This window comes from Schistocerca serialis, chromosome 1 (genome assembly GCF_023864345.2).
Source record: "Schistocerca serialis cubense isolate TAMUIC-IGC-003099 chromosome 1, iqSchSeri2.2, whole genome shotgun sequence".
NCBI lineage: Eukaryota > Metazoa > Arthropoda > Insecta > Orthoptera > Acrididae > Schistocerca > Schistocerca serialis.
Window position 1 is genome coordinate 851,133,353 of NC_064638.1, and position 21,341 is coordinate 851,154,693.

The window sequence follows — 21,341 nt, forward strand, 5'->3', positions numbered from 1 at the left end:
AGGCAGCTAGGTTAGCAAGAGGGACAACCTCATCTGGGGGGAAGGTAGAGGGAACAGATGGTAAGCTTCATTCCTGCCCGGATTCTAACAGCCACAGCCTTGAGAGCTGTGTGAAGTGACACTGCGGCACTAGGAGTGGCAAGAACATAAACGCAGACACTGCCAGACACCCTGCCGTATTCTACGCGGTTCTTATAGTAACCCTGGTAGCCACAGAGGGAGAGCGTTCGCCGAACAGGAAACCAAGTTTCCTGTAAGGCCAGACAAGTGGCAGGGAAGCAAGGTGGTGGAAAAAACCACGGCAGTTCCATTGAAGGATAATGGTATCCGACTGTGAAGGCATGAAAGAACCTGGGGGGGATAGGTCATGCCTTAGAAGCGCTCGCCGCCACCAATTGCGAAGTAGTCTGATCAACTTCGATGGGAGCTGCGGGTCGAGCAACATCTAGCGCCTGAGTGGATGCTAGATGCTCCACATCATCTGCAGGTGCAGTGGTGAACTCCTTTTCTGTCTCTATGTCCTTATCCTTTTGCTTTTTCTTCTTTTTGGTAGGGTCCCATTTGTCCTTTGGTTTATCAGGCTGGGTGGGCTTTTCCAACACAGTCTCATGGACCGAGGAAGACCTGGAAGCCCTACGGCCCTCAGGTGGTGGCTTTTTCAGCCACCGGCTGACATCTGGAGGGGCAGTAACCATGGAAGGGAGGGCACCAAGCGATCCCTTCCGCGCGAGGGGAGCTGGAGGAAGCGGGCACTTCTCCGGCGCAGAGGTGGGGACTGAAGTCCCCAAAGAAGGAGGAGTTGTTACTCCCGTTGTTGAAAACAGGGGAGCAACGGAAGAGTGTGTTCCCCCAACTACCAGGGGGGCAGGAATAGACGGCCGGGCTGGAGGGCCCACAAAAAGCGGCTGAGCTTGGGGGCTCATCGCCAGGGATGGTGACATCGAAGCTGCTGCAGCATACGGCGATGAAATGCGCACAGGGTGAAGTCGATCGTACTTGCGTTTAGCCTCTGTGTAAGTGATCCTGTCCAAGGTCTTATGCTCCATAATCTTCCATTCTTTTTGATAAACTGCGCAGTCTGACAAGCAACGTGAATGTTTCTGTCCGCAGTTGACACAAACAGGGGGCGACGAACATGGGACGTTGGGGTGGGAGACACGTCCACAATCCCGACAGGTAGGGTTGGCGTCACATCTCCGTGACATATGCCCAAACCTCCAGCACTTAAAGCAGCGCATGGGAGGAGGGACGTAAGGCTTAACATCACATCGATATATCACCACCTTGACCTTCTCGGGCAGGGTGTCACCCTCGAAAGCCAAGATGTAGGTGCTGGTAGCGACCCTACTATCTTTAGGTCCCCTGAAGACACGTCGTACAAAGTGGATACCGCGGCGTTCCAGATTTGCATGAAGCTCGTTGTCAGACTGCAACAACAGGTCACAATGAAAAATAAGTCCCTGAACCATATTCAGGCTCTTATGAGGCGCACTGGAGACTGCAACATCACCGAACTTGTCACAAGCAAGCAATGCCCGTGACTGTGCTGGGGATGCTGTCTGTATGAGGACTGCTCCAGCCCTCATTTTAGACATGCCATCAACTTCTCCAAATTTGTCCTCTAAATTTTCCACAAAAAACTGAGGCTTTGTGGTCAGAAATGAGTCCCCATCTGTTTGGCTGCAAACCAGAAATTGAGGAAAATACATCTCACCAGGTAATTTAGACCGCCGTTCCTCCCCTGGTGTGGGCAGGGAAGGGAACGATTGGAGGTCATACATTAAATCATTGAACTTTCCTTTCTTAGAGACTCTTGCTTGTTCACTATTCGTATTTCTTTTCATGGTGGTCCCACGAGCAGCTAGGGAAAGGAATGTCCACCCAGACAGAGCCCCGCTTGCCTGGGTAAGCCTAATACAACCGGGGGAGCTGCAGGTTCCCCAGAGGTCAACCGCTAGCAACTGTTCTACCTCAACAGCCATGCGTCTCCTTGGCACGCAGCACACCTCGAGATTGAGTTTTTTTTTTATAGAGGGTTATACCATCCTCATGACCCAGGCAGTTAAGCCAAGATCCCTGGGCTCTGTACCGTACAACGTTCCACTGTCGTGCCTTACGGTGGTTGTTGAAGCACACTCAGAGCTTACAGTATTGAGGACTGGTGGCGCTTCCCAGTCCTCAGCTCAGGGACCCTGGGGTCGCCAAGCCTGTACCCAGCAACTAAATGCTGAGCCCCCTGCAGGTAGGAAAAGAAGAGAGTATGGAGATGGTTTTTACTTGCTTGTCTGGAAAGTTCAAGTGTTGAATAGATTGAAGGTGACTCGCAGTGTCAAAGAACACGAGGAATTTCATAGATTGAATTCATCTCATCTCCTGTATTGAATTAACTGTGAATTCATTCAATAAGCGAATCACAAGAACAGATTTTGTGAATGCCACAAAGCATTTGGACATGCTACAATTAGTTAATATTTTACTAAATAATGAACTGAAAACTTAGCCTGCATTGCCCTTCTTTCCATATATCGACAGTTATAAAATTAGTTTGGGCTTCTTTAATAACTGGGTTAGTGACTGTATATGCCTTTTTAAAATTGCAATTTGAAAAGAACCAGGTGTCACTACACTCTGCTTTTTGCAAATTCCAGATGGCCTCATGGCTCATGGTAAGTTTGTGAAAGTGTGCTCCATTTTAAGCAAAATGGTATGTGATGGATGTCAGTAGAGTGGCCTAATGCATCACGAGCAGCTTTCATAGTCTAGCAGGTGATGGCTTGTCGCATTAAGCACAGTGGATGGGTATTGAATTCATCTTAAAGGCACCTGTTATCAGCCTAATTCACCCGTGCTGCACCAGATAAATGTGGTACCTACCCAACGTACAAGCTGCAAATCCATAACCAAGTCAGGGCAGCACTTACACACTGAAAAACTCGGAGTGATTCTGTTTGTTGTTCATCATGACCTGTAGCTAAAATTTTAGAGCTTTTATCCTCAAGTTGGAGTAAGGAACACAACAGATGATGAATGCATACCCTTGAGAGGTAAATTGAGGATCAAACAGGAAAAAGCCCAGCAGAAACTTTTGGATAAAATATAAGATATTGAATCTACTTGATGAAAGAAGAAAACATACAAATGTGGCTGGCAAAATGGAATATGGATATCTACAAATGAGAGTGACAGGAAATGCAAAATAGCAAAGAAGGAATGGCTATATGAGATATGCAAGGATGTAGAAGCATTTATAACTAGTGGAAAGATAGGTGCTGCCTATAAGAAGATTGAAGACATATTTGGAAAAAAGAGGAGCAGCTGTATACTGTCCTATCATGTAAGTGACGTCAGTGCAGTAACTATGGTAGTAATTTGAACTAACAACTATTAACAGATGTGCAGTTGGATACTCAGTTCTGAGCAGGCAGTGTTAAGTAGAGGACGTGTGATACTACTGTGTCAGTTGTGTTGTGTAACACATCACAATGGAGTAAAATCTCTAATTTGCTCAGAATGTTTTGAAAAAGAGAAAAGTGTGTACAAAATTAGTCTTGTACTCCTTGACTCATGAACAAAATCAACAAAGTGTGAACGTCTGCCACAGCTTGATTAGATCCAAAACACGTGCAATTCCTTTCTGGAAAAATTCATCACAGTTGATGAGACTGTGTTACTACTATGAATCTACCATAAAACGAAAAAAAGCAGAAATTCACATGGAGGGTCAACACTTTGGTGACATAACTAATATTCAAGCCAGTGTGACACGAGTTGAATATCCCGAAGAAGGATTTTTTCTGACAGTTTAACATGGTTGTAAGAATGTTCTATGCATTGTACTCAGGGGGACGATACACACGTGCACACAGGTAGAACACCTGAAGCAATAAAATCACTGCCTTAACATGCCTATTTTTTGTTAATCCAGTCTCTAAAAACCTTTTGGACTAATGGGGTGCGAATATTGAGAGCTCAGACGGCAAGCCAGTACCAAGCAAAGAAGGGAGAGCTGAAAGTTGTAACAAATATATAGAAGGGCTATATATGGGGAATTAATTTTAAGATAATATTATAGAAAGGAAAGAAGTAGATTAAGGTGAGTTTGGAGATATGCTCCTATGAGAAGAATTTGACAGAGCATGGAAGACCTTAGTCAGCGCAAGGCCCCTTGAGTAGATGATATTCCCACAGAATTATTGAGATCCTTGAGAGAATCAGCAATGACAAAGCTATTCCACTGGGTGCGAAAAATATACGAGTCAGACAAAATATCTTCAGACTTCAAGATGAACATAATAATTCAGATTCAAAGGAAGGCATGAGTTGACAGGTGTAAATATTCCCAAAATATCAATTAAATAAATCATGCTTGCAACATACTGATGGAAATTATTTACAGAAGAATAGAAAAACTGGTAGCAGCTTATCTTGAGGAAGATCAGTTTGGGTTCAGGAAAAATGCACGAACAGGCAAGGCAGTACTAACCATATGACTTATCTTAGAATGCAGATTAAAGAAAAGCAAACCCAAGTATATAGTAGTTGTAGATTTAGAGAAAGTTTTTGACAATCTTCATTGGAATGCACCCTTTGAAGTTCTGATGCTGGTAAGGATAACATACTGGAACTACAAGGTTATTTACAACTTTTGCAGAAACCAGAGTGTTGTTACAAGGGTTGAAGGAAATGAAAGGAAAACAGCAGTTGAGAAGGGAGTGAGACAGGGCTGCACCCTGTACCTGATGTTATTCAGTCTGTACATTTAGCAAGCAGTGAAGGAAACCAAGGAGGAATTTGGAAAGGGCATTAAAATTCAGGTAAAACTGTAAGGCTTTTTGATGACACTGTAATTATGTCAAAGACAGCAAAGGCTTGGAAGAGCAGTTGAATGGAGTGGATAGTGTCTTGAAAAGAGGTTATAAGATGAATATCAAGAAAAGTAAAACAACAGTAATGGAATGTAGTCTAAATAAACCAGGTGATGCTGAGGGACTCAGATTAGGAAATGAGGCACTGCAAGTAGTAGATGAGTTCTGCTATTTGGTTAGCAAACCAACTGATGATGTTCAGATGAGAGAGGATATAACATGCAGAGTGGCTATAGCAAGAACAGCTTTTCTGAAGAAGAGGAATTTGTTAAAATTTAATACAAAGTGTTTGGAAATTTTTTCTGGAAGTATTTGTATGGAGTGTAGCCTTTAAGGAAGTGAATTGTGGACTATGAGCAGTTCAGAAAAGGAGAGAATAGAAGCTTTTGAAATGTGGTGCTACAGAAGTATGGTGAGGATTAAATGGGTAGATTGATATGCAATGAGAAGTTACAGAATCTAATTGGGGAAAAAAGGAATTAATGGCATAATTTGATTAAAAGAAAGAATCGGTTGATACAACATTTCCTGAGACATGAAGGAATGGCCAGTTTGATAATAAATATGCAAAATATGCAATGTATGGGGTTAAAATTGTAGAGAGACCACAGGATCAATACATTTGAAAGGATGTAGGTTGCAGTAGTTATTCAAAAATGAAGAGACTTACACAGAATAATGCTACATGGAGAGCTGCTTCAAACCAGTCTTGAGACTGATCATCATAAAGTTCTTTAGGCATCAGCAATGTCAGTCTCCGACCTGTACAGACAACAGTAGCTTACCAAATTTTAAAACTGAGAATAGGGTCCCTCATTTGGAGTTTAGGTGGATTAAAAACTCGATGCAAATAGTTACAATTAATAGAAACTGTTTTCTCTGAAGAGAAGTTAATTTCACTACTATCTGCCCACTTCCCCAGCCTTGTAAAGCTAGATTACCAGGTGGCAATGTGAAATGGAAAATAGAGAACTCTTTCAGAAATAGAGAGCACTCTAACTGGATTCCTCAGTGTGAGTATTATTCTGTTGATCTCTCTTGTAAACGATTTGACACTTAAAATGGACTGAGCCATGTGGAGTTTGAAGTAACATTTAGACAGGAAGAACTATATGAATAAAAGGAGATGACACTTTAAGCAAACTACCTAGCACAGCTTCTGTATAGCTGCCTCTAGTTGGGTCAGATTGTTTGTAATTGATTGATCTCTCTTGAATCCACACTGTTGGCAACTAGAAGCTTCTTATTTTCTAGAACACATGTTAGTTCATTGGCTCACCATGCACACCAATAGGTGTGAAACTATGTAGCTAAAAAGTGACACCCTGTAGTAAATACTCTGAGAAGTGCTTTCCTCATCTGTTTTGAGGGGGAGGGGGTGGGGGGAGGAATTGCTTTCAGTAAAAAATTAGAGGATGATTTGTTTTGGCAAGTAAGCCTTCAAAGCATGTTGTACTGTGGGCACTACCTGGAGCCACAGACCTGTATTTTAGATTACATGAGGTCTGGCATAGACTAAGGCAATTTTACTTTTCATTGTTGTCAGAAGCAAAATTCCATCTGCTTATATCAGGTTCCATCTGCTTATCTCAGATTTCATCTGCCTATCTCTGTGATATCTTTGTGGTGATGAATGGCTGGATCCATGCTAATTGTGGTGACATCCTACCACTGCCCAGGCAATGTCTACAGTGCTTTGTTGTTGGCTCCCTTGTGGGGATACAGCTGGTATTGGCCATCTGGAACATACTGGAAATCCTCCTTGAGACTTCTCATATTTTTACAGAACTTTTTTGTTTTCTTTTTTATAAGTGTGTAGGAACTGAGGAACTCCTGGTAGTTCTTTATGATTGGTGCTTTTCATTCCTTGCAGCTTGAAATTCCAACAGCTTCTCAGTGGTCAGTCTGCACTTGAGCATTTCCCACACCCCTCAACTCTCCATGACTGCGGTGGCAATTGTGCCACCAAAAGATAGACTGCCTTCTGAACCAGCCTGTAGACTCTTGCATGGGAGCATCATTGTGGTGGATCATGGTTGTGACAGATAGCTCTGTGTAGCAACAATTTTGGAGGCTCCCTTTTGGTTGCTGCTTTGTCTTTCAACTCTGTTCAGTTGAAGTTTTTGCCTCTGCTATGATATGGTTTAACACCTATTCCGTTTAGAACATCTGTCCCCTATTCTGCAACTTTTGCTTTGAATGTGGATGATAGAGTAATATTTATTTTTGACTTTATCTTATTGCAATAAATGATTAAACCATGTATGATTGCTAATACCTTGTTTGGTTTTTGTTTGGAGAAGACTGAATTTTTCAGTAGGTACATAGAAGAATCTATGTGATGTTGAATTAGCTCTGGAGGTCAGTCTCACAGCAATAGGGGTGAATGAATTTGGAAGGGTTTGTGGCTGCTGCACCTTACACTGTTCCTTCACCTCCGTGAACAATATTTGTTCGTAAGTTTGATTTATTGTATCTTATTCTCCTCTACTCCATAACAGATGGTTATCTGATCACAAAGAGGATTAGAGGTAGCTCTTGTTCCAGCTTCATATATTTACCACATTTCATGAAGTTAGGCAAGTCATTACACACCAAACCAATTTGGCCAATGTGCTGATGTTTATAGCAATATATGAATGAGCAATGTAGGGATATATTATAATATAATGATCTTCTGCTTTCACATATTCTAGTAACACTGGCAAGCCGAATGTGTGTATGAAATCAGCTTTTTCTCTAGTTCCTCATTCACTCAACTTTCTTAGCTTCAGCACACCACAATTTTTTTACTTCTCTTTCAACTCATGGCAATTGACATTACATTATGACATGTCGTAGCTCCTTTGCTGTAATAAAATGTTTAAGGTTTCCCAGCTTGTAAAGGACACACTCCCTTACTACTTTCACCCAGTACATGAGATGCCTGTTGTGCTAAGAGTACTTCAATTAGTACAGTACTATTATGCACCCTTTTCACTCAGATCTTTATAAACATGTAAAGGAAAACATTGAGTGATGCGTTCTTGTTATCTAATATTCCTGACAATTTGTCAGTAGGATGACTTGAATGTCAGGCCTCCTCTGGTTGGTGGGTGTTAGTACTCCGTAGAGCACAAACAAAATCCTGGCAATGGTATTATCTGAATTTCAAGCTCAATTTCTGTCCAACATGACCCATGGGAAATACATTCCAACTCAAGCAGAGCCCAATGAGTATACCTGGATATGTAATTGCAATTGGAAATTTGCTCCGATACAGGACTACCACAGATTTCTTGCTTTTCATATACTGTCACTTTATCCATTAGGCTATCTGAGAACACCTTTAGTCCTGAATCAAACTTTCAATGTGACTGATTTTTCAATATATGATTTCTGAACACCAATACCAGAGATTGCTCTCTAGAGTATGTGGGAACAGCACCACTGGGGAATGGAGTTGGAGTACTGTGGCTTACCCTGCCACAAGGAGTATATCTGAAATGAATCAAGGGCAGTGAAATAAAATGAAATGAAATGAATGAATTGATTGGGATGAAATCAATGAAATGCTATGACACAGGAAAGGCTATCACTGCAAAACTTTCAGGTATGCTACACCAACACAAACTTCCTGTGTCATTACATTCCAGGTTTGCACTGATTTTCAAGTCAGTCAATGGTTTCATTTCATTCAGTGGTTTCTCCCCATCAATCTATCCATTTCATAATAAGAATGAGGTTTGATTGGTTTCTCTTCAACACTCATCCACCTCTCTGATTTTTTTTAGTTGTAAAGACTTTTACCATCCTTGTGATGCAGGTAGATAAGTGAAGAACTTTGATCTCCATAACAAACCAGTTCCACCTTTATGACTAAGATGGGTTCCTGAAGCATTCCCAGAGTCTACAGCTGTACACAACTGGATGTGCTGACCAGCCTCCAGCTTGCGATCCTCATGTTCATCAAACCAAAACTCAGCCAACAAAGACTAAACTCTTTAAACTGCACACAATTTATTGCTAATCAGGAGACGTGTAGCTTCTGCAGGCTATGCCATGGGATGGACATGACAAACAATCTTACTTGCAATTTAAGTCTGTCAGGAAATATGCCTGAAGTCATCAACCTGTCACAAAAATATGTCAAAGGTGGATCTATCAAGGTAGCTCATATCTTTGTCTATCTCTAACTAATGGCTGTTAGTAGTGTAACCTATGTCTTCTTAATTAAATGTAATGTGTCTGTACTTGTTTATTTGCAGGTGCAATGTTTGCTGCCAAAATACTCTTTTAGGTTGTTTTTCATTTTGATTTATCTGTGTAGGCTTTTCATAAAGTGCTTGTGTTTCTCTTATCTCAGAAGACACTGATGGTAATGAAGGTTCAATTTCTGATTATTGCCTCTTATCAGATGTTATCAATTTTTCACTCCTCCTGCCATTTTAACTTTATTTCAATGTGTTTGATGGGAAAAGGCACTCACTGTTGTAAAAATGTGTTTCAGGAAAATGTAAACTTAATCACATACATTGTTTGCTTTGTTCATAGCAATCTGGTGTACTTTTATAAGGCCACTCTGAACAATATAACTATGAAATTTGTTATGATTGTTAAGTATAGTATTTTTATTTTATGATATAAACCTAACTGGTCAGCATATTTAACAATTGCTAAGGGAGACCAAGAGATAAATACACTAAGCAGATTCAGAAGGATGTAGGGTGCAGTAGTTACTTGGAAATGAAGAAGTTTGCACAGGTTAGAGTAGTATGGAGAGTTGCACCAACCCAGTCTCTGGACTGAATACAACAACAACAACAACAACAACAACAACAACATTTAACAATTATTGTCAGATAAACCATTTATTATCAATTCATTATGAACTTGTGCAAATGCACCTCATGCACACATGACCACAATCACTGTCTCTGGCTGCTGAGGCTAGACTGACCTCAGCAGCCAGAGACAGTGGTTGTGTGTGAGCTGTGTTTGTGTGTATGAGTATGTTGTCTATCTCAGAAGAAGTCCTTCCTGCTGAAAGCTTACATGTTTAGCAGTCTCTCTGTCATACCTGTGTGCGACTCAACATCTCTGGTATATGATGAGCAGCAACCTATCCTTTTGATAATATTGCCATTATCACAGCCTGGATTTTCCACTGTATTAATTATGTATGGTAGTGAGGAGTAAAAGCAAGTTTACATTGGCCAATACAATTCCAATTCTGGTTGGTAATTTTCCCGTACGAAGTAAACCAAACCTAGAGGACACTGCCAACTCTAAAGTCTTCCCAGACAGTGCTATCTGATACAAAAATAATGTTAAAGTCTCCTCGAACAATATTTCTTCAATTAAGTCTGCCCAAGCTATTCAACACTCTCTGTAACTGCTTGATGAAACTGAATATTTCTTTTTGGCAGCTTGTAAATTGTTGGTACTACCAACATGCATTTCCATATCTACCACTGACGCACAATTTCCAAGCAGCTGATGCTCACAATATTTACCGACCTGTAGGCCTGAGACTTCACACATTTTTTTTCATTCAGCTACCCTTCCTTTTTCTTTACTTGTACTACATTAATATGACACTACCTTGCATTTACCAACATGAATTCACTTGATTTTTGTGATTTCTGTTTGATATTCTGATAAGCAGCGTGCATTTGTCAACATTCTGCCTGTCCTTACAAATTTCCTATGTGGATAGCCAAATTTACCATTTTTATTTATGAACTTTCAGATGTTTTGGTGGAAGATACTAAAAGTGATCCATATTTTGTCCTAGTTGCAGTATTTTATTTGGCACTGCCTGTTTCCACTATAACTATGTTTATGTTACAGCTATGTCTTTTGGGAGACTTTTCATTACAAAAACCTAATCATAATACTGTTGATCACTGGGAAGCATGATATTTTGGTCAAACTGGGAAAGAGGAATGTAGATTAGGTCTTAAGATACCGTTGATGCCAAGGCCCTTAGAGACTGAGTACAAGAGCAGAAGCTTTAAGTTGAATTACAGTCTTCACAAGGCCATTAGTATGCATTACATATATGATGAATTGCAGCATACAGTGTTATCATATGAATGTGCAGACTGCTACAGTAGAACTATTTTAAAGGTGGGGAAGGGGAGGGAGTCATGTATTTATATCAGATAGAGAAGATCTTCCCACACTTAGTGTAGATAAACATTTAAATTGGCACCCACTGAACTAACAAAGCTAGACATCTATAAGAAGTTACTCATTCAGTGTGTTTGCTGCTCACTGTTCTCACAAATGTATACAAAAAGATCACGAATAATAAAAATCGACCAATCCATCAAGCTGCAAATAATGCAATTCCATCAAGTGGTCAATAATGCAAACCATAACTGACTCGGCTCTAGATGACTACCACCAATTACAATAAGGGTTGCTGTGGAAGATGAGTTCAATATTACTAATGCATTGACACATATACCATGTATCTACAGCTACAGACATACTTCGCAAGCCGCCGTACGGTGCAAGGTGGGAGGTACCCTGTGCCACTAGAAGTCATTTCCTTTTCTGCTCCCTTTTCTGCTCCAACTGCTTATGTTTGTGATCCTTACACAAAATGTATGTTGGCAGTCACAGAATCTTATTGCGGTCAGTTTACAATGATGGATCTCTAAATTTGCTCAAAAGTGTTCCTCAAAAAGAACATCTCCTCCTCTCCAGGTAGTCCCATTTGAGTTCCCAAAGCATCACCATAATATTTGCATGTTTTACAAATGTACTAGTAACAAATGTAGCAATCTGCCTCTGAACTGCTTCAATGACTTTCTTTAATCCAATCTGCTGTGGATCCCAAACAGTCAAGCACTACTAAACAATAGGTCACACTGGGTGTCCTACACGCAGTCTCCTTTACAGGTGAATTACACTTTCCCAAAATTCTCCCAATAAATCAAAGTTGAGCATTTGCATCCCTGCCACAATCCTCACATGCTTGTTCATTTCACATCACTTTGCAACATTATGCTCAGATATTTGAATGAAGTGACTGTGTCGAGCAGGACACTACTGGTACTGTATCCAAACATTTGCCAATCACATCACCAACTAGAAATTTTGTCTAAGTTATCTTGTATCCTCCTACAGTCACTCAACTTTGTCTCTTTCCCATACATCACAGCAAACAATCGCAGATTGCTGCCCACCCTGTCCGCCAAAACATTTTTTGTCTAGAAATTCTGACAATAACCTTGTCTCTGTAGAACACTTTCCATTGAGGACAATACGCTGGGTTCAATTACTTAAGAAGTAATTCACCTGAAAACTACCGGGATTCGACTTGTCATACAAAACATGGCCAATGTTAAACAGAAGTAGGTCCCAACATGGCACATGTGCATATTCTTTACACAAACGGGACAAGCAACCAACACCACTTGTGACTGCTGAGAATCACAGACCATCAGACACATCACAGAAGAATGTCCCACATCATCATATGATGGTAGACACAGGAGACTTCCTGCTGGTGACTCCAAAGTTGACAGAACATATGAAGGTTATAGATGTTTATTAATATTATGCTCTGCCCTGTGTATTTTTTCAATGTGCCAAAAAGTCATATGATAAATAAATACATGCTCGCCTAGCGGTAATGTAGACACTTTGTTCAATAAAGTAACTGAAACCCTGAAAAGAGTGCCAGCCTACAGAACTATGTCAAGACAAGAATATTAACACAGATGTTCAGGGTGAAATTAGTAATAACTTCCTAATCTTCTTGAGCACTTTTGCTAAGGCACAAAAGATAAACACTGCTACAAGGGTTTCAAAAAGTTCAGCTTCAGTTCTAGACTGTGAAGTATTTATAAGATATCTTGGCCTTTCGAATCATTACTGTCACATAATACAGCTAAAGACAGGCTTTGTAAAACCTGAAAAACAGCAGGCCTATCAAATTATTTTCTCATGACATAAGATACAGACTTTATCTAGGACATCGGCAAATCAAACCTGGGATGAAGTGTGCATGGAAAACAATATAGAGGCTAAGTTCTCTAAATTCTGCACATTGTTTAAAATAGTTTTTGAGGAGTCATTTCCAGAAGTAGCCATTGCTACTGCAGCAACTAAGGAAAATAGATAAATAACTGCAGGTATCTGGAAGTTCTCAAAGACTAATTTTTCTGTTCTTTGCAAAAGCACTACAGTAATCCACAGTTCCTAGAGTACTATCACAGGTATAAAAAATATAGAGGACGGTACTGCTTGCTCTAAAAAAAGAAACCTCACTCAGTGACAGAATAATATATAATACAGAAAATAAAAGCAATGAATGTCAGATGTTATAAAAAAAAATTAAAAAAATGAAAAAGGCAAACACAAGTACAACCTACACATCAAGGATGGTGACAGAATAATAGAAAGTTGTCAGGGATAAGCAAATATTGTAAATGGTTACTTCTCTGGTATTATGAAGAAGCTGCAATATAATCTTCCTAAAAATCATGTAGGAACTACAATGACTTACACTGCAAGCACTGCAGGCACAGATGTAGTTCCCGTCTGTTATGAAGGCAAGCATAGATAGCATACAGACAGTGTCTTTTAATTCAGGTATTTTTCCATAGTAACTGAAGCAAGCACGAGTGGTGCCCTTACTAAAGAAAGGTAATGCACATTAGATTAGATTCAATTTTCGTTCCATAGACACAAAAATGAGACGATTCTCATGGGTGTGGAACAAGTCAGAAAGAACAAAATAAGAAAACATAAAACATCTAAATATAACACTCCCCACCCTGATCATTCGTCAGGAGATTGTCAAAATAAGTGAATACATTACAGTAAACTGCACCTGCTAATATTTACAGAATTAGTACCCTGTCAGAATGAAACACAGTTATGCACTTTCAGTAAATTTATCATACACAAAATACCTATCACCTGTTGTGACCAAGTGCAGTCTAAACTGAAATCTAACAGACATTTTTACTTAAGCTGGCCTAACAGTCCCTGTTAAGATATTCATCTACAGAGTAGAAGGAGTTGCCTACCACAAAGTCTTTCAAACTCTTTTTAAACTGTGCTTTATCTGAAACCAGGTTTTTTGTGGTTGCTGGCAGTTTATTGAAAATGTGTGTTCCTGAATATTGGGCCCCTTTCTAAACCAAGGTAACTGATTTTAGGTCTTTATAAAGATTGTTCTTATTCCTAATATTGATACTATGATTGAGCTATTGGCTGGAAATAGAGATATATTACTTGCAACAAATTTCATTAAGGAATAAATATACTGAGAAGCAGTGGTTAGAATACAAAGTTATTCTTGAATTTACACCACAAATGAGTCTTGCTACATGCTTTTGCATGCTAAAAGCTTGTGCTTGGTTTGACGAGTTACCCTGGAATGCGATAATTGTTTACATATGAATGAGAAAACTGGTAGAAGACAACCTTTGGGAGGATCAGTTTGGATTCCGTAAAAAAATGTTGGAACACTTGAGGCAAACTGACCCTACAGCTTATCTTAGAAGATAGGTTAAGGAAATGCAAACCTACCTTTCTAGCATTTGTAGACTTAGAGAAGGCTTTTGACAATGTTGACTGGAATACTCTCTTTCAAATTCTGAAGGTGGCAGGGGTAAAATACAGGGGGCGAAAGGCTATTTGCAATTTGTACAGAAACCAGATGGCAGTTATAACAGTCCAGGGGCATGGAAGGAAAGTAGTGGTTGGGAAGGGAGTGAGGCAGGGTTGTAGACTATTCCTGATGTTATTCAATCTGTATATTGAGCAAGCAATAAAGGAAACAAAAGAAAAACTGGAGTACGAATTAAAATCCATGGAGAAGAAATAAAAACTTTGAGGTTTGCTGATGACATTGTAATTCTGTCAGAGGCAGCAAAGGGCCTGGAAGAGCAGTTGAACAGAATGGACAGTGTCTTGAAAGGAGGATACGAGATGAACATCAACGAAAGCAAATGAGGATAATGGAATGTAGTCAGATTAAATCAAGTGATGCTGAGGGAATTAGACTGGGAAATGACGCACTTAAAGTAGTAAATGAGTTGTGCTATTTGGGGAGCAAAATAACTGATGATGGTCAAAGTAGAGAGGATATAAAATGTAGACTGGCAATGGCAAGGAAAGTGTTACTGAAGAAGAGAAATTTGTTAACATCGAGTATAGATTTAAGTGTCAGGAAGTCGTTTCTGAAAGTGTTTTTATGGAGTGTAGCCATGTATGGAAGTGAAACATGGACGATAACTGTTTTAGACAAGAAGAGAATAGAAGTTTTTGAAATGTGGTGCTACAGAAGAATGCTGAAGATGAGATGGGTATATCATGTAACTAATGAGGAGGTACTGAATAGAATTGGGGAGAAGAGGAATTTGTTTCACACCTTGGCTAGGAGGAGGAGGAGATTAGTGTTTAACGTCCCGTCGACAACGAGGTCATTAGAGACGGAGCGCTAGCTCGGGTGAGGGAAGGATGGGGAAGGAAATCGGCCGTGCCCTTTCAAAGGAACCATCCCGGCATTTGCCTGAAGCGATTTAGGGAAATCACGGAAAACCTAAATCAGGATGGCCGGAGACGGGATTGAACCGTCGTCCTCCCGAATGCGAGTCCAGTGTGCTAACCACTGCGCCACCTCGCTCGGTCACACACCTTGGCTAGAAGAAGGATGTAGGTTTCAGTAGTTACTTGGAGATGAAGAAGCTTGCACAGGATAGAGTAGCACGGAGGGCTGTATCAAACCAGTCTCTGGACTGAAACGGCAAGTAAAATGTTCTTCCTACGCAATGCATACTGCACAATTAAAAACTACTTAGACAACTTATGAGTAACAGGTAGTAATGAAAGGGGATAACTACAATATGTCACGTTTCCATACATGATCACAGTTTACTGCTTCACACAAAGAAATCTTGTCAAGCTATAAAATGCCTGATAGTAATGTCAGCTGACTCAGTTTCTCAGGTGAAATGAAGAGCATAGTCGAGTGTGGCAGGAGTCTAGTCTGGAGCTGATGCAAGGGGCATACCAGCAGCTTCACAGTATGGGAGACATCCGAGGACATACTTAGTGTGTGCGACTATGAAGAATGAAACTACATTTTGATTACAAGTTACCTGAAACAAAATTGTATGTAAATCAAGGAACATTATACAACAAGGACTTTCTGACTAAGGCAGTGCAGCTGTTAAGACACTGATCTTACATTCAGGAGGATGGAGTTGCTCTGTCTGACCATCCTGACTTGGGTGTTCTTAGATTGTTGTTGTTGTGGTCTTCAGTCCTGAGACTGGTTTGATGCAGCTCTCCATGCTACTCTAGCCTGTGCAAGCTGCTTCACCTCCCAGTACCTACTGCAGCCTACATCCTTCTGAATCTGCTTAGTGTATTCATCTCTAGGTCTCCCTCTACAATTTTTACCCTCCATGCTGCCCTCCAATACTATATTGGTGATCCCTTAATGCCTCAGGGCATGTCCTACCAACCGATACCTTCTTCTAGTCAAGTTGTGCCACAAACTACTCTTCTCCCCAATTCTATTCAATGCCTTCTCATTAGTTATGTGATCTACCCATCTAATCTTCAGCATTCTTCTGTAGCACCACATTTCGAAAGCTTTTATTCTCTTCTTATCCAAACTATTTATTGCCCATGTTTCACTTCCATACATGGCTACACTCCATACAAATACTTTCAGAAATGACTTCCTGACACTTAAATCAATACTCGATGTTAACAAATTTCTTTTCTTCAGAAACACTTTCCTTGCCATTGCCAGTCTACATTTTATATCCTCTACTTCGACCATCATCAGTTATTTTGCTCCCCAAATAGCAAAACTCCTTTACTACTTTAAGTGTCTCATTTCCTAATCTAATTGCCTCAGCAGCACCCGATTTAATTTGACTACATTCCATTATCCTCGTTTTGCCTTTGTTGATGTTCATCTTAAACCCTCCTTCCAAGCCCTGTCCATTCCGTCCAACTGCTCCTCCAAGTCCTTTGCTGTCTCTGACAGAATTACAATGTCATCGATGAACCTCAAAGTTCTTAGATTACTGAGGCAAATACCGAGAAGGTTCCCTAATCAATGCCACGGCCGACTGCCTGTCCTATACTCACATACTACCTGCCCTATTCACTTTAAGCAGGTTATACACTGAAGAGCCAAAGAAACTGGTACACCTGCCTAATACCATGTACCGTCACCCTGAGCACGCAGAAGTGCCGCAACACAATGAGGTGTGGACTCGACTAATATCTGAAGTAGTGCTGGAGGGAACTGACACCATGAATACTGCAGGGTTGTCCATAAATCCATAAGAGTACGAGGGGTGAAAATTTCTTCTGAACAGCACATTGCAAGGCATCCCAGATATGCTCAATAATGTTCATGTCTGTGGAGTCTGGTGGGTAGCAGAAGTGTTTAAACTCTTAGAAGTGTTCCTGGAGCTACACTCTTGGAATGTATGGAAATTCTGGACATGTGGAGTGTCACATTGTCCTGCTGGAATTGACCAAGTCTGTCAGAATACATAATGGAAATGAATGGATACAGTTGATCAGTCAGGATGCATACGTACATGTCACCTGTCAGAGTCGTATGTAGACCTACCAGGGGTCCAATATCTCTCCAACTGCACATGCTCTGCACCATTACAGGACCTCTACCAGTCTGGACAGTCCACTGCTGACATGCAGGTTCCATGGACTCATGATTTTGTATCTATATCCACACACGTCCACCTGCTCAATATAATTTGAAATGAGACTCGTCTGACCAGGCAACATGTTTCCAGTCATCAACAATCCAATGTCAGTGCTGATCGGCACAGGCGAGGCATAAAGCTTTGTGTCGTGCAGTCATAAAGGGTACATGAGTGGGCCTTTGGCTCCGAAAGCCCATACTGATGATGTTTTGTTGAATGGTTCACATACTGACACTCGTTTATGGCCCAGCACTGAAATATGCAGCAATTTGCAGAAGGGTTGCACTTCTGTCATGTTGAAAAATTCTCTTCAGTCGTCATTGGTCCCATTCTTGCAGGATCTTTTTCCAACTACAGTGATATTGGAGATTTGATTTTTTACTGGATTCCTGATTTCACAGTATACTCATGAAATCGTCGTATGGGAAAATCCCCACTTCATCACTACCTCAGGGATACTGTGTCCCATTGCTCGTGTGCTGACTATAACACCACATTCAAACTCGCTTAAATCTTGATAACCTGCCATTGCAGCAGCAGAAACTGATCTAATAAATGCACCACACACTTGTCTTAAACAGGCATTGCCGTCCGCAGTGCCACATTCTACCTGTTTACATAGCTCTGTATTTGAATATGCATGTCTATACCAGTTCATTTGGTGCTGCATGTATTGCATAGTCTGACATACTGATTTGCATTTTATTACACTGACAGATCCTGTATCATAATGAATGAACCTTGGGTGAATGAAGATAAGTAAAAATAAATAAATAAAAATTGAGGAGGGAAATTAACTGTGTGCATCATGACACTTGTCATATATGACTTATTGAAACCATGGAAAACCTAACAGTGAATGGCCAGACATGGCACTGTGCAATTCTGAACAAACAACAATTATCTACTAGTACCTGAACTCAACATTAAGTCAATACTTTAAGAGAACTATATGGAAAATTCCTTGAAAGTGCAACTGTATAACAACCTAGAATTGAGCCAAGAATAGATAAAAAAAACCTCTTTTCTCCATTTTTTTCACTAAGAATTATCTTTCATTGTAACGGCTCTTAGGCCAGACTACTAGTAATTCTCAAACTTTCAATCCATACTGTGTTGTAGAGCTATCTTTTTGGGCCATGTTGGTACAGAAAATAAAGTATTACTTCAAATGCAGACCATAACTTCTGGACACAATCTGCTGTTACACATCTTGCAAGCTCCTCTTCAAAAATCTTTGAATTCTACTGCCCTCAGTTCTCAATGGAGTAATTCCTTATTGGTATTTGTTCATAACAATAAATAAATCAAATCCCACTGTAGTGTGATTCTTATTTTAGAAGTAGCCTTTGCTTCATGGTCCAGTGAGGAATCAGACTATTGTCCTGTATTCTGGTGAGGGGGGTCTTTGACAAGCCCCATATCACATAATGGAAGAGACTGTAGAATTCTAGAAATTCAAAACAAAATCAAAAGAACATTTAGTTAATCACCCATCCTACAAATTATAGGATTCTCTCTAAATTCAACAACTGACTGTTGCTGTTGCTGTTATCAGGAAGACGTTAAAAGGCATCTGTCAAAAATGTAATGCAACTTTTGTTGTACGATTAAAAGCTGTTCAGCAACAGCTAATTACTGAACTGTTTCTAATAGTTACTTTTATTTGTTTCAGCTTCAAATTTTTGGTATCCCAAAAGGTCTTCATGATGAGATTTACAGAGCACAATGAATTAATCAAGGGAGTGAGAGATTTTATCACATTAAATCCTTGTGTTCCGTTCATAGACTGGGGTGCAATCTCCTGCAGTCTTTCCGCAAAGTAAATTCTTTCTGTGTGACTATGTGGTAGTTAGTACATATAAGGTAAATACCTTATGAGGAAGAAATATGGGTGGACTTCTCACAGAATCACGTTGCAGACTGTTTGTTGTGTCAGAGTTTGCAACTATTTCAATCAAATGTAATACAGATGATAGAGACAAAGACAGACTGACTATTACCGAGTGAGGTGACATAGTAGTTAGCACTCTGGACTCTCAAGAAAAATGAAAACCATATACCAGTGTGAAGGAATATCACACACAATAAAAATACGCCTTTTAAAAATAATCAAAAGATATTCCATGGAAATCAGTTAAATATACAGAGTTAACCCGAACTTCACACAAAAACTTTCAGAGATGGCAGTATGTACGAAAGTAAGGAAAATATGAAACTTCCTGGCAGATTAAAACTGTGTGCCAGACCAAGACTCGAACTTGGAACCTTTGCCTTTCATGGGCAAGTGCTCTACCAACCGAGCTACCCAAGCATGACTCACGCCCCATCCTCACAGCTTTAATTCCGCCAGTACCTCGCCTCCTACATTCCAAACTTCACAGAAACTCTCCTAGAGCACTTGCCCGTGAAATTCAAAGGTCCCGAGTTCGAGTCTCGGTCTGGCACACAGTTTTAATCTGCCAGGAAGCACACTCCGCTGTAGAGTGAAAATTTCATTCTAGTAAGGAAAATATGTCTGGTAAATATGGATTCTTAAGTGCATACCTTAAAAGCTGTAAGCACTGTTCCATCTTCGCCACTGTGAAACATATTTGTTCTACAGAACAAGTTCTCATAGCTCTTAAGGTATGCATTTTAAAGCCCATTATACTATCACCTCTGTAAGTTTGTCAGTGAGGCTCTGTTTTACCCTGTATTTAGCAATGCATTCATATGCCAAATAGGAGTAAGAAAACCTCTACAAAGAGTTAGAGAAACAAATAAATGATGAAGTCCCACAACATGATTCCAATGACAGATTTTTAATGTGAAAGTAGTACAATAACTAAAGAATAATTCATCAGGGGGAATGTTTGGTCATGATACAAGAAGTCACACATTGGCAGACTTTACTGAGAAGATAATCATATTTGTCCTTCACTGATTCTTGCAGGAGATACCAGATAGCCAAGACCATTTTCTAAGTTCAAAAGAGCTAAAAATGAAACTGACTACATTTTACAAGTTTTGAACAGCAACTAAACAGACAAGTGAGATCCAGAGTAAAAATACACACAAAGCTAGAAGGGAACAAATTCATCAGGGAAGAAATTTGACATAGATAAAAGTTTTCAATTAAATTAAATTCAATTTATTGCTCATAACACGTAATTTTAAATGCATGTGTGGGTCTTCAGTCCAGAGACTGGTTTGAGACAGATCTCCATGCTACTCTATTCTGTGCAAGTTTCATCTCCCAGTACCTACTCCAACGTACATCCTTCTGAATCTGCTTAGTGTATTCATCTATTGGTCTTCCTCTACGATTTTTACCCTCCATGCTGCCTTCCAATACTAAATTGGTGATCCCTTGATGCCTCAGAATATGTCCTACCAACCGATCCCTTCTTTTAGTCAACTTGTGCCACAAATTTCTCTTCTCCCCTGTTCTATTCAGTACCTTCTCATTAGTTACATGATCTATCCATCTAATCTTCAGCATTCTTCTGCAGCACCACATTTCGAAATCTTCTATTCTCTTCTTGTCCAAACTGGTTATCGTCCATGTTTCACTTCCATACATGGCTACACTCCATACAAATACTTTCAGAAATGACTTTCTGACACTTAAATCTATGCTCAATGTTAACAAATTTCTCTTCTTCAGAAACGCTTTCCTTTCCATTGCTAGCCTACATTTTATATCCTCTATACTTCGACCATCATCAGTTATTTTGCTCCCCAAATAGCAAAACTCATCTACTACTTCAAGTGTGTCACTTCCTAACCTGAT

At 40.0% G+C, this 21,341-nt stretch overlaps 1 protein-coding gene and 1 long non-coding RNA gene across 3 annotated transcripts in view; one reads left to right on the forward strand and one right to left on the reverse strand.

The window, feature by feature from the left end:
• Positions 1–19,602, forward strand: part of LOC126485294 (uncharacterized) — an 81,673-nt gene extending 62,071 nt beyond the window's left edge. The window contains exon 3 of the long non-coding RNA XR_007587973.1: positions 19,242–19,602. This is a non-coding gene — a long non-coding RNA (uncharacterized LOC126485294). The remainder of the gene's footprint in view (positions 1–19,241) is intronic.
• LOC126485257 (uncharacterized) overlaps positions 1–21,341 on the reverse strand; it is an 80,642-nt gene that overhangs the window by 43,135 nt on the left and 16,166 nt on the right. The gene's annotated exons all lie outside the window — the stretch shown is intronic.